General features: G+C 44.9%; 1 long non-coding RNA gene across 1 annotated transcript in view; it reads left to right on the forward strand.

Annotated features, from left to right (window-relative positions):
- Positions 1-13,410, forward strand: part of LOC140471498 (uncharacterized) — a 62,927-nt gene that overhangs the window by 5,669 nt on the left and 43,848 nt on the right. Inside the window, exons 3-4 of the long non-coding RNA XR_011957052.1 lie at positions 8,698-8,832; positions 11,107-11,196. This is a non-coding gene — a long non-coding RNA (uncharacterized lncRNA). The remainder of the gene's footprint in view (positions 1-8,697; positions 8,833-11,106; positions 11,197-13,410) is intronic.

Below are 13,410 nucleotides of genomic sequence, written 5' to 3' on the forward strand. Positions count from 1 at the left end.
TAAACTCCATATGCCACTTAGCCCATTGTCCCATCTGGTCCAGATCCTGTTGTAACCCTCTTCGCTGTCCACTACACCTCCAATTTTGGTGTCATCTGCAAACTGTAGCTCTTATGCTCTCATCGAAATGATTTATGTAAATGATAAAAAGTAGAGGGCCCAGCACTGATCCTTGTGACACTCCACTGGTCACAGGTCTCCAGTCTGAAAAACAATCCTCCACCACCACTCTCTGTCTTTTACTTTTGAGCCAGTTCTGTATCCAAACGGCTAGTTTTCACTGTATTCCATGAGATCTAACCTTGCTAATCAGTCTCCCATAGGGAACCTTGTCGAATGCCTTACTGAAGTCCATATAGATCACATCTATCACTCTGCCCTCATCAATCTTCTTTGCTACTTCTTCAAAAAATCACTCGAGTGTGTGGGACATGATTTCCCACGTACAAAGCCATGTTGACTATCCCTAATCAGTCCTTGCCTTTCCAAATTCATGTACATCCTGTCCCTCAGGGTTCCCTTCAACAACCTGCTCACCACTGAGTTCAGGCTCATCGGTCTATAGTTCCCTGGCTTTTCTTTACCACCCTTCTTAAACAGTTGCATCACGTTTGCCAACCTCCAGTCTTCCAGCACCTCACCTGTGATTATTGATGATACAAATATCTCAGCAAGAGGCCCAGCAATCACTTCTCCAGCTTCCCACAGATTTCTCGGGTACACCTGATCAGGTCCTGGGGGGTTATCCACCTTTAACCGTTCCAAGACATCCAGCACTTCTTCCTCTGTATCTGAACATTTTGCAAGATGTCACCATCGATTTCCCTACAGTCTATATCTTCCATATCCTTTTCCACAGTAAATACTGATGCAAAATATTAATTTAGTATCTCTCCCATTTTCTGTGGCTCCACACAAAGGCCGCCTTGCTGACCTTTCAGGGGCCCTATTCTCTCCCTAGTTACCCTTTGTCCTTAATATATTTGTAAAAACCCTGTGCATTCTCCTTAATTCTATATGCCAGAGCTATCTCATGTCCCCTTTTTGCCCTCCTGATTTCCCTCTTTAGTATACTCCAACTTCCTTTATACTCTAAGGACTCACTCGATCTATCCTGTCTATACCCGACATGTGCTTTCTTCTTTTTCTGAACTAAACCCTCAATTTCTTTAGTCATCCAGAATTCGCTATACCTACCAGCCTTCCCCTACACCCTGACAGGAATATACTTTCTCTGGATTCTTGTTATCTCATTACTGAAAGCTTCCCATTTTCCACCCATCCCTTTACCTGCGAACATCTGCCTCCAATCAGCTTCCAAAAGTTCTTGCCGAATACCGTCAAAATGGGCCTTTATCCAATTTAGAACTTCAACTTTTAGATCTGGTCTATCCTTTTCCATCACTATTTTAAAATGAATAGAATTATGGTCGCTGGTCCCAAAGTGACCCCCCACTGACACCTCAGTCACCTGCCCTGCCTTATTTCCTTAGTTTAGGTCAAGTTTTGCACCTTCTCTAGTTGGTACACCCACATACTGAATCAGAAAATTGTCTTGTACACACTTAACAAATTCCTCTCCATGTAAACCTTTACACTATGGCAGTCCCAGTCAATGTTTGGAAAGTTAAAATCCCCTACCATATCTACCCTATTATTCTTACAGATAACTGAGATCTCCTTACAAGTTTGTTTGGCAATTTCCCTTTGACTATTGAGGGGTCTGTAATACAATCCCAATAAGGTGATCATCCCTTTCTTATTTCTCAGTTCCACCAAATAACTTCCCTGGATGTATTTCTGGGAATATCCTCCCTTAGCACAGCTATAATGCTATCCGTTATCAAAAATGCCACTCTCCCTCCTCTCTTGCCTCCCTTTCTATCCTTCCTGTTGCATTTGTATCCTGGAACATTAAGCTGCCAGTCCTGCCCATCCCTGAGCCATGTTTCTGTAATTGCTATGAGATCCCAGTCCCATGTTCCTAACCATGTCCTGAGTTAATCTGCCTTCCCTGTTAGGCCCCTTGCATTGAAATAAATGCAGTTTAATTTATTAATCCTACCTTGTCCCTACCTGTCCTGACTGATTGACTCACTTCTGTTCTCAGCTGTACCCGTCTCAGATCGAGCTTCCAAAATCTTCCCTGTGATTGTTATCACGTCCCATCCCTGCATTCCTCCAAATCTGTGTAAAGTCCTCCCCTTCCTAAAACCCACCCTGTTTCTGTCACCTGTCCCAGCTTCCACAACCCTCCCTATCTCTGTAAGACACCCCCCACCCCACCCCCATCCCAGTTACTACAGCCCACTGTATCACTAAATGCCAGTAGTCACTATAATATCAGAGTAAGGTGTGAAAGAAGGAATACTGTACTGGGTTAATGATCAGTCGTGATCATGTTGAATGGTGGGACCGACTCTGTGGTCAAGTGGCCAATACCTGCTCTTCTTTCCTGTGCTTCTCTATAAACTTACTATCTATATAACCTCCTTCAGTCCCCACAGCCCTCCCTCTCTCCATAAACTCCTTCAGTCCCCACGACTCTTCCTATCTATGTAACCTGAATCATTCCCCACAAACCTCCCTAACTCCATAACCTCCAAAAGGCCCCACGACCCTCCCTATCTCCATAATCTCATCCTGACCCAATGACCCTCCCGTTCAGAGTAACCTCCTTCAATCCCCATCATCCTCCTGATCTGTGCTACCTCCTTTAGGCCCAACAGCCCTGCAGATCTCTTTGGCCCCTATCAGGCCCCACATCACTCCCTATCTCCATAATGTTCTTCAGTCACCACTGCACTCTCTGTGTCCATAATCTCATACAGTCCGCACAGCACTCCCTATCTCCATAATGTTCTTCAGTCACCACTGCACTCTGTGTCCATAATCTCGTTCAGTCCCTACATCACTCCCTATCTCCATAATGTCCTTCAGTCCCCACGACCCTGCTTATTTCCAAAACATCTATTACCATGATATAAACATGAACTCCCATAACCCTTTCTGCTGCCAGTCTGAAACCAAACAGTGTTAGCCTATAGTAGGTCAGGAGCTGAAATATGTTTGAAAGGATATGTCAATGAACAACAACTGGACCCTTAGAAACACTTTTAATAAAAAAGAGGATGTGTTTTTGAGCCTGTTGGATTTTATTTTTATTGTTGTGAATATAAATGGCAGAGTAGATACGGGTGTAGGAGTGGTTGGACTGAAGATACGATTTATTTGAATTTTCAGAAAACTTTACACAAGTTTCAATAAGGGCTAAAGAGTAATTTGGTAAAGAATAGGGCACCTTAACTGTCCGGAGGTGGGTGAGATATTAGACAAAATAGTGTTGTCAGAATTTACTGTGGAGAAAGACATGGAAGCTCAGGAAGTTGGGGAAATAAATAGTGATGTCTTGGAAAGAATCCTCAACAAAGGAAAAAAAAGTGTTGGAATCTGAAAACAAATAAAGGTAGATCAATCCTCAGTCGCTTATTAGGTCGATCCTAGAATATTTTGGGAATCTGGGGAAGAGATTGCAGTGTTCCTAACATATATTTATTTTATCAATACACACAATGAGCGACCGGAAGACTGGAGGGTGGCTAATGCTGTTCCATCACTTAAGGTCTGCAGTGAGTAGCCAGGAAATCACAGCCCAGTGAGCCCAGTGCTAGGTAAGTTGTTGGAGGAGATTCTGAGAGAAAGGAGTTACATATATTTGGAAAGGCAAGGGCTGATTAGAGATAGTCAGCATGGCTTTGTGAGTGGGAAACCGTGTTTCACAAACTGGATTGACTCTTCGAGGAGTTGACCAAGCGATAAATGAAGGCAGCGCAGTCAGCGTTGTCTACAGCAAAGCATTTGACATGGTTCCAGGGGATGGAGAACATCTAGTCAAGAGGAAGAAGGAAGCTAATTTAAGCTTGAGGAACCAAGGATCAGAAGCAGGGCTATAGAGAGTTACATGGGCCAGCATGGTGGCTCAGTGGTTAGCACTGCTGCCTCACAGCACCAGGGACACGATTTCAATTCCAGCCCCGTGCGACTGTCTGCGTGGAGTTTGCACATTCTCACCATGTCTGTGTGAGTTTCCGACGGGTGCTCCGGTTTCCCCCCACAGCCCAAAGATGTGCAGGTTAGGTGAATCAGCCATGCGTTGTTCAAGAAAGGGAATAGAGATAATCCTGGGAATCACAGACCTGTCAGTCTTCTGTCTGTGATGTGCAGATTATTGGAGAGGACTCTAAGAGACAGGATTTATGATTCCTTGGAAAACCATAGTTTGATTAGAGGAAGTCATCATGACTTTGTAAGGGACAGGTCATGCCTCACAAATCTTATTGAATCCTTTGAGAATGTGACAAAACACATTTATGGCTCATTGAGAAAGTACAGAGCATGGGATACAGGGAAACCTGCCTGTCTGGAGACAGAAATCCTGGTCCTTAGAAGACAGAGGGCGATGACAGATGGAAATCATTCAGCCTGGAGCTCAGTGACCAGTGGTTTTCTGCAGGGAGAGGTCAAAAAATCTCTGCTCTTAGTGATTTTATGAATGACTTGGATGTGTGAGTGGAAGAGTGGGTAGGTAAGTTTGCCAATGACATGAAGGTTGGTGGAGTGGTGAATAGTGTGGATGTCTGCTGGAGGTTGCAATGGGACATTGACAGGATGTAGAGCTGGGCTGAGAAGTGGCAGATGAAGTCAAATCTGGAAAAGTGTGAAGTGATGTATTCTGGAAGGTGAGACTTGAATGCAGAATACAGGGGTAAAGGCAGAATGCTGAATAGTGTGGAGGAACAGATGGATCTTGGATTTCATGACCAGAGATCCATCAAATTTGCCACCAAACTTATAGTGTTGTTAAGAAAGAATATGTTGTATTGGCTTTCATTAGCTGGGAGATTGAGTTTTATAGGCATGAGGTTATGCTACAGCTCTATACAGCCCTGTTTCAATCCCAATTAGAATATTGTGTTCAGTTTTGATCCCTTCATTACAGGAAGGATATGGAAGCTTTAGAGAGGGTAAAGAGGAGATTTACCAGGATACTACCTGGACTGGAGGGCATGTCTTATGAAGAAAGGTTGAGGGAGCTAAGGCTTTTCTCATTGGAGTGAAGAAGAGTGTGGTGTGATTTGGTCGAGGTGAACAAGATGGTGTGAGGCAAAGATAGAGTGAACAGTGAGAGACCTCTTTATCCCATGGCATACATGGTACAAGGGGCATAATTGTAAGGTGATTGGAGGATGGTTATGGGGAGATCTCAGATGGAGGTTCTTTACACAGAGAGTGGTGGGTGGGTGTAATGGGACACTTTAACAGACTCTTGGATCGGCAAAATGAAGGGTATGTAAGTTAGTTTGATCTTCCAGTCAGGTAAAAGATGGGCATGGCATCATGGCCGAAGCGTCTTGTGCTGTACTGTTCTGTGTTCTACGTTCTGTATGGTAAACTGGATAATAAGCTCAGATCAATGTAAAAGGATATGGTATTCAGGAGGAGATAGGGAACTAGATACAAAATTGGGCTTGATGGTAGGAGACAGAGGGTGGTGGGAGACATGTTGTTTTTCTGACAGGAGACATGTGACCAGCGGTGGAGTGGGTCCCCTGGTGTTTGTCATTTGGATAAATGGTTTGGATGGGAATATTGGTTTTGTGGGAAGTAACTTTTTTGAGTGACTCTGAAATTGTTGGTAAAGTGGACAGTGAAGAAAGTTATCTGTGATACAACAGTTCAAATAGTACACTGGGATAGTGGGCTGAAGAATAGCAGATGGAGTTTAATTAGATAAAGGTGAGGTGTTCCATTTTGGTGAAACAAACCAGGGTGGGTTTGTACAGTTAATGTTCGGGCCCTGGGTAGTGTTGTCAGTCAGAGACCCAGGGATGCAGGTGGACAGTTCTTTGTAAGTGGTGTCACAGGTAGACAGGTTGGTGAAGCAGGCGTTTGGGGTGGTTACCTTCTTTGGGTAGAGCATTGAGAGTAGAAGTTGGGATGTCATGTTGTGGCTGTACAGGACATTGGTGAGGCCACCATAAAAGCATTGTTGACCAGTAGAAAGTACTCATCTGGTTCACTTACGTCCTTTAGGGAAGGACATCTGACATTCTAACCTGGTCTGGCCTGCACGTGACACCAGACCCACAGCAATATGGCTGACTCTGTGCTATACTCTGGGTAATTAGCAGTGGGGCAAAAAATGTTGGTCCCACAGTGACATCCTTGTCCCATGAATGAATAAATAAAAATACATATATCCCTCCCTACCTCTGTAAACACCTCCAGCTGCAGCAATCTGTACTGGCTTTGTAGCACTGTTCAGAACCTGACCCCTCTCTGTAACACTCTCACCACCTCCAGCACCTTCAGCTCTCCCAGTTCCTTTTGTGACATAAAACCTTGACAATTATTCCGTCTTCCATCTGACCTCCTCCTGCGAGCAGACTCTTTGCAATCCCTTTAAAACTTACTTGTAAAACTTTCTCTCACTTCAGGATTTTAAGTACTTTTTGGTGATCCTCTAAGCCCGATAATCTGATATGATCCTTTTTACTTGAGTGAGGGACCGATGGGGATTTCTTGGTGAGGATTTGTCTGTTTCAATGGAATGTCCTTTTGTTGAGTGTTTTACACTGCTCCTTCAAATGTTTTCCACTGTTCATTGACAGACACATATTTCAGTCTGTTTAGCCTATTTACCTTGGTCAGTTCTCCTCTCCAACTCATGTCATTGGCTATTTTTGTTTCTGCTTGTAGTTTGTCCTTTCTGTGATTCACTTTAAAACTTTATATTTCTTTAAACTGCACTTTATCACAATTTCACAGAGGATCTCTCCAGGTGTCATTACTCATTCACGAAGTTTCATCACACAATGGTCGCTCTGAGATAGTTACGTCCCTTGCCAGTTGCACAATTTGTTAATCAAAGAAACACTGAAAACTAATTCTCTGAACTCCTCTTCCAATATCACTCTTGCCAGTGTGACTGTCCCACATTTTGAATATTGATGTTTCCCAAAATTATCACAATGTGTTTGTTAAAAAATTCCAATGAGTTCCTGTGTAATGCAGTGATGAGCAACGGAATGCTTTTTGGTGGCTAAAACTATCCTGCTGCTTGTGTCCTTGGGAAGTAGTAGCCAGAATTTGCATTCAGACTGATTCTACTTCATGATCTGAGACCAAATGCTTTCTCTGTGATGCCTTTGTTATCCATTATTGTTAGTGTTACCCATTTTGCCTGAGTTTCCGCAAGGTTGTGATCCATTGAATATTTATGTCCACCTTTTGTTCACCCTGTAACCATGTCTCTCTGTTATCTAAACCTCTTTTATCTCAGTGTCACAAATCCATCTACCTTATTGATAAGACGTCGTCCATTGAAAAAAAAACATAATTTACTCTCCCACAATTTCCTGTCACAAACCTATTCACTGAAGTACAGTTTTAGTTAATCGCTGTCCCATCGTGTTCCTTTTTGATTACCTTCAGTCACATCCCCGTACTGTTCCGATGCTTCACCTTTTCTCTTTGAATTTGGAAAGCTCCTTTCACCTGGACCCTGTCCCTGCATCCTCTCTGTCAGTTTAAAGCCCTGTCCATAAACCTACTATCATGATTGGCCAGGACACTGGTCCCATCACGGTTCCAGTGGGACCATCCTATTGGATTTTTTTATAAATCAGGTAGGGGATGTGGGTGTCTCTGGCTGACCAGCCTTTATTGCCTATCCCTAGCTGCCCGTGAGCTGAGTAGCTTGCTTGGCCATTTCAGAGGACCATTGAGAGGCAAACACTTTGCTGTGGGTATGTCATGCAGACCACGTGAGGATGATCAGATCTCGTTGTCGAAAGGACAAGTGGGCGGCACGGTGGCTCAGTGATTAGCACTCCTGCCTCACAGCACCAGGGTCCCAGGTTCGATTCCAGCCGCGGGCGACTGTGTGGAGTTTGCACATTCTCCACGTGTCAACGTGAATTGCCTCCGGATGCTCCGGTTTCCTCTCACAGTCCAAGGACGTGCAGGTCAGGCGAATTGGCCATGATAAATTGCCCATAATGTTAGGTGTATTAGGTCGAGGGAGATGGGTCTGAGTGGGCTACTCTTGGGTCGAAAGGCCTGTTTCCACACTGTAGGGAATCTAATCGAAGGGATTGTGATTTTTGTACATCAGCAATGGTTTCATATTTGTTTATCGATTGTTCATTGCTATTTTTAAAATTATTGATTTTAAATTCCACCATATGTTATGGTGGGATTCAAACCTGCCTCCCCTGAACATTAGCTGAGGTTTTGGATAAATGCCCTAACAATAATGTTACTAGGCCATCACTTCACTTGCTCACTGGTTGCTAATCCCTGAGCACTGATACATGAAGCTAAACCCATTCTTCCAACATGACTGTGTGATCCTGAAGTCTTCCAGCACTCCAGTGATATCACTTAGTCTCTTTCCATGTGGTATCCCTCACTGTGTGGGTCTAATTGCTGCCTCTGTCAGCGTCTCTCACTCTTGCAGCTACTCTAGATCCTGAGCTAACAGAATTCTCCACTCCAGAGAGACGCAACAGCACCGGCCTGGGATGGAGTTTGGGATTTTCCAGATATCTGTTTGGGCTCATTTCCATTCTCCTTGTGTAACCCTCACTGCATCAGTCTAATTTCCCATTCTGTCTATCTCTCTGTCTCCTGTAGGTACTCAAGAAGTTACTGACTCAATAGACTTCCCAACTGCTGTGTGTCTCATCCATCACCTCATTGAAGATGGTTGGTCAGCCAGAGAGACAAAGGGAAGGGAGATCTGGAGCCTTCAATAAATCCTGCAGTGAGGTAAGATCACTCATAGTGCACAGAGCAGAGAGCAATGAGAGGGCTCCAAACATCACTTACAAGACATGACATAGATACAGTGCTGGAGGGGGAGCACAGTACAGTACAGTTACACCCCATGCTCAATCACCACGTCTACTTTAACTTATGTTGCACTGAGACAGCATCGGGAGTTCATAGTTATCAATTCAGTCCTGTGCTGTCTTAGTGAGCATCAGTACAACAGACGGGAGAGTAGATCTCCGACGAGAGTTTGTGAATGCTGCCTGGGATCTTTCTGTTCTGCGTTCTCCCTCCAACACTGTACTAAGACTCATTACTCTGCAACACTGTATCTGTGGCATGGCTTGTGCACCAGTGTCTTCAGTCATTTTTAACTCCTATAACAGTAGTTATCCCTGTAACCTCCTCCCTTCCCAATAGTCCGTCCACATATTTGAAATGTACTGCATTCCAGACTACCATCCCCATCGCTGTAACTTGCTTCAGTATCGACAACATGCCTTATTTTGGTACACTAATCCTCTTTAACTGGATACAGAGTGATACAGCACGGAAACAGAACCTGTGGTCCAACTCCTCAATGCTGCCCATGTTACCGAAACTGAACGAGTCTCATTTGCCTGCATTTGGCCCTTATCACTTCAAACCTTCTCTTCTCCATGTACCGACCCAAATGTCTTTTCCATGCTGTAATTGTTCTTGTTTCTCCCATGTGCCTGAGGCAGTCTGTTCCGTCTATGCACCATCCTCTGTGGATAATGTTCCCCCTCAGCTCCCTCTTTAAATCCTTGCTCTCTCACCTCCCATTTATACCCTCTAGTTTTAGACTTACCTACCCTTGGTTATTCACCATTCTTAGAGTCACCCCTTGGCCTCCTCTGCCCAAGTAAAATATTTAGGACAATGTTACAAATATCTCCAACGTATGTAACAAAGTGCTGGCCAATGTCGGCAAATGTGCCAAATGTCGCTTTCCCCACCCTGTCCACCTGTGATGCCATTTCCGAGGAACAATGTAATTCTCTCTCTCTCTCTCTCTTTCTCTCTCTGGTCAACAACTCTGGCCAGAGCCCTTCCATTAACTGTATTAGTCCTCCCTGGTTTGTCCTAACAAAATCCAACAGCTGAATTAAACTCCATCTTTCATTCCTTGGTCCACTGGCCCAGTTGGTCAGTATCCCCTTTGATGACCGTATTTACTGCCCACTACACCATTCAATTGATCATCAACAAACTTTCGCACAATCACTCCTATATTTTCAACCAAATTGTTTATGTCGATGATGCACATCAGTGGACCCAGCCCTAATCCTTTCTTCAATAATGGAATCAAACCATATTCTTGTCATAGAGCCACACAGTATGGAAACTGACCCTTCAGTTGATACTCACCATAATCTAAAACTAAACTCTTCCCAGCTGCTTTTGCTGGCCCATATCACCCCAACCCTTCCCTATTCACCTGTTTATCCAAGTATCTTTTAAATGTTGTAATTGTACCCACATCAACCTTTTTCTCAGGAAGTTCATTCCACACTCAAACCACCCTCTGTGTAGCAAATTGCCCCATATCTGTTTTTTTGAACATCTCTCTCCTCTAACCTTAAAAATGTGGCCCCTCCTCTTGAGACTCCCCCATCCTGAGGAAAAGGCAACTACCATTAAATTGATCTATGTACCTCATTTTTTTTTCCATAAATCTTTATAGCATCATGTCTCAACCTCCAGGCTCCAGTGAAAAAAGACTCAGCCTATCCAGCCATTTTTCAGAACTCAGGCCTTCCAGACCCAGCAATATCCTGGTAAATCTCTTCTGAATGCCCTGCAGCTTAATAATATCCTCCCTATAACTGGGGCGACCAGAGCTGGACAGAGTATTGCAGAACAGGCCTCACAAATGTCTGTGCAATCTCAACATGATGTCCCAAATCCTCCACTCAATGGACTGAGCAATAGTCAGGCATGCCAAGCACTGTCTTATCCATCCTGTGATGCAAACTTCAAGGATTATGTACCTGAACCCGGAGGTCCCTCTGCACTAAAACACTAACCGAAGCCTTAACATTAATTGTATAAGCTCTACCCTTGTGATGCATTTAATCGGGTTCTGGAACTTGCCATAGCTTTGTGTTTTAAAACCTCCAGCACCACCTCTTTTATAACATGCACTCTTTTCAAGTCATAGAGATATACAGCATAGAAACAGACCCTTCAGTCCCCAACTCGTCCAGGCTTACCAGAAGATCTGAATAAATCCATTCCCTTTTCCAGCATTTGGCCCATATACGTCTACACCCTCACGATTCAGATGCCCATCCAGATACCTTTCAGATTCCATTTTGAGTGTGAGCAGCAGCTAAGGTAAGACAGTTTGTTTTAAAAGTACTTACCGGTAGCGGGCAGCGGTGTTTTTTTTCACTCTCTTCACAGAAAGAGCGGGAGCAGCAGGGGGGAGTGACGACGACCAGAGAGGCAGCCGAGACCCGGAAGCAGGTAGAGCGTAAGCTTACCTGGGTAGGTTTGTTTCCCCTTTAAAAGCGCGCAGCTGGAGCTGGAGCTGGATGAACTTCGGATCATTCGGGAGGCAGAGGGGGTCATAGATCGGAGCTATAGGGAAGTAGTAACTCCAAAGATGACAGTGAGGGGGACTGGGAGGAAGCAGCCAGTGCAGGGACACCCTGTGGTCGTTCCCCTCAAGAACAAGTATACCGTTTTGGATACTTGTGGGGGGGACGACTTACCAGGGGTAAGTAACGGGGCTCAGGCCTCTGGCACGGAGCCTGTCCCCGTTGCTCAGAAGGGAAGGGTGGAGAAGAGCAGAGCAATAATAATTGGGGACTCGATAGTTCGGGGCACAGATAGGCGGTTTTGTGGGAACGAGAGAGACTCACGTTTGGTATGTTGCCTCCCAGGTGCAAGGGTACGTGATGTCTCTGATCGTGTTTTCCAGGTCCTTAAGGGGGAGGGGGAGCAGCCTGAAGTCGTGGTCCATATTGGCACCAATGACATAGGTAGGAGGAGTGCTGAGGATGTTAGACAGGCTTTTAGGGAGCTAGGTTGGAAGCTCAGAGTTAGAACGAACAGAGTTGTTGTCTCTGGTTTGTTACCCGTGCCACGTGATAGAGAGTCGAGGAATAGGGAGAGAGAAGAGTTAAATGCGTGGCTACAGGGATGGTGCAGGAGGGAGGGATTTCGGTACTTGGATAACTGGGGTTCTTTCTGGGGAAGGTGGGACCTCTATAAACAGGATGGTCTGCACCTGAACCTGAGGGGCACCAGTATCCTTGGGGGGAGGTTTGCTAGTGCTCTTGGGGGGGGTTTAAACTAACTCTGCAGGGGCATGGGAACCCAGACTGTAGCTTTAGGGTGCAGGACCTGGAGTGTAGGGAGGTTAGGAATATGGCATCAATCTTAAAGGAGGGTGCCTGTAAACAGAAGAGTGGCTTGAAGTGTGTGTACTTTAATGCCAGAAGTATACGAAATAAGGTAGGTGAACTCGCAGCGTGGGTTGGTACCTGGGACTTCGATGTTGTGGCTATTACGGAGACATGGCTAGATCAGCGACAGGATTGGCTGTTGCAGGTTCCAGGGTTTAAATGTTTTAGTAGGGTCAGAGGTGGGGGCAAAAGAGGGGGGGGTGTGGCTTTGCTTGTCAAAGATAGTATTACAGCGGTGGAAAGGAAGATGGACGAAGATTTGCCATCTGAGGTAGTTTGGGTGGAGGTTAGGAATAGGAGAGGTGAGGTCACCCTGTTAGGAGTCTTTTACAGGCCTCCTAATAGTCCTAGAATCGTTGAAGAAAGGATTGCGAAGATGATTCAGGAGAAGAGCGACAGTAATAGGGTGATTGTTATGGGAGACTTTAACTTTCCTGATATTGATTGGGAAAGCTATAGCTCCAGTTCGTTAGATGGGTCAGTGTTTGTGCAATGTGTGCAGGAGAGTTTCCTGACACAATATGTAGATAAGCCTACAAGAGGTGAGGCCATACTGGATTTGGTTCTGGGTAACGAACCAGGCCAGGTATTAGAACTAGAGGTAGGTGAGCACTTTGGGGACAGTGACCACAATTCGGTGATTTTTACTCTCGTGATGGAGAGGGATAAGTGTGTACTCCAGGGCAAGAGTTATAGCTGGGGGCAGGGAAATTATGATGCGTTGAGGCATGACTTAGGATGTGTGGATTGGAAAAGTAGATTCCAAAGCAAGAGCGTAATTGATATGTGGAACTTGTTCAAGGAGCAACTATTGAGTGTCCTTGATAAGTACGTACCTATCAGGCAGGGAGGAAAGGGTCGTGTGAGGGAGCCGTGGTTTAATAAGGAATTGGAATCCCTTGTTAAATGGAAGAGGGCGGCCTTTGTAAAGATGAGGCATGAAGGTTCAATAGGGGCGATTGAGAGTTATAAGGTAGCCCGGAAGGACCTGAAGAGAGAGCTAAGAGCAGCAAGGAGGGGACATGAAAGGTCCTTAGTTGGTAGGATTAGGGAAAACCCTAAGGCTTTCTATAGGTATGTTAGGAATAAAAGAATGACTAGGGTAGGAATAGGTCCAATCAAGGATAGTAATGGGAAG

Source organism: Chiloscyllium punctatum, unplaced genomic scaffold, assembly GCF_047496795.1.
Source record: "Chiloscyllium punctatum isolate Juve2018m unplaced genomic scaffold, sChiPun1.3 scaffold_89, whole genome shotgun sequence".
Lineage (NCBI taxonomy): Eukaryota > Metazoa > Chordata > Chondrichthyes > Orectolobiformes > Hemiscylliidae > Chiloscyllium > Chiloscyllium punctatum.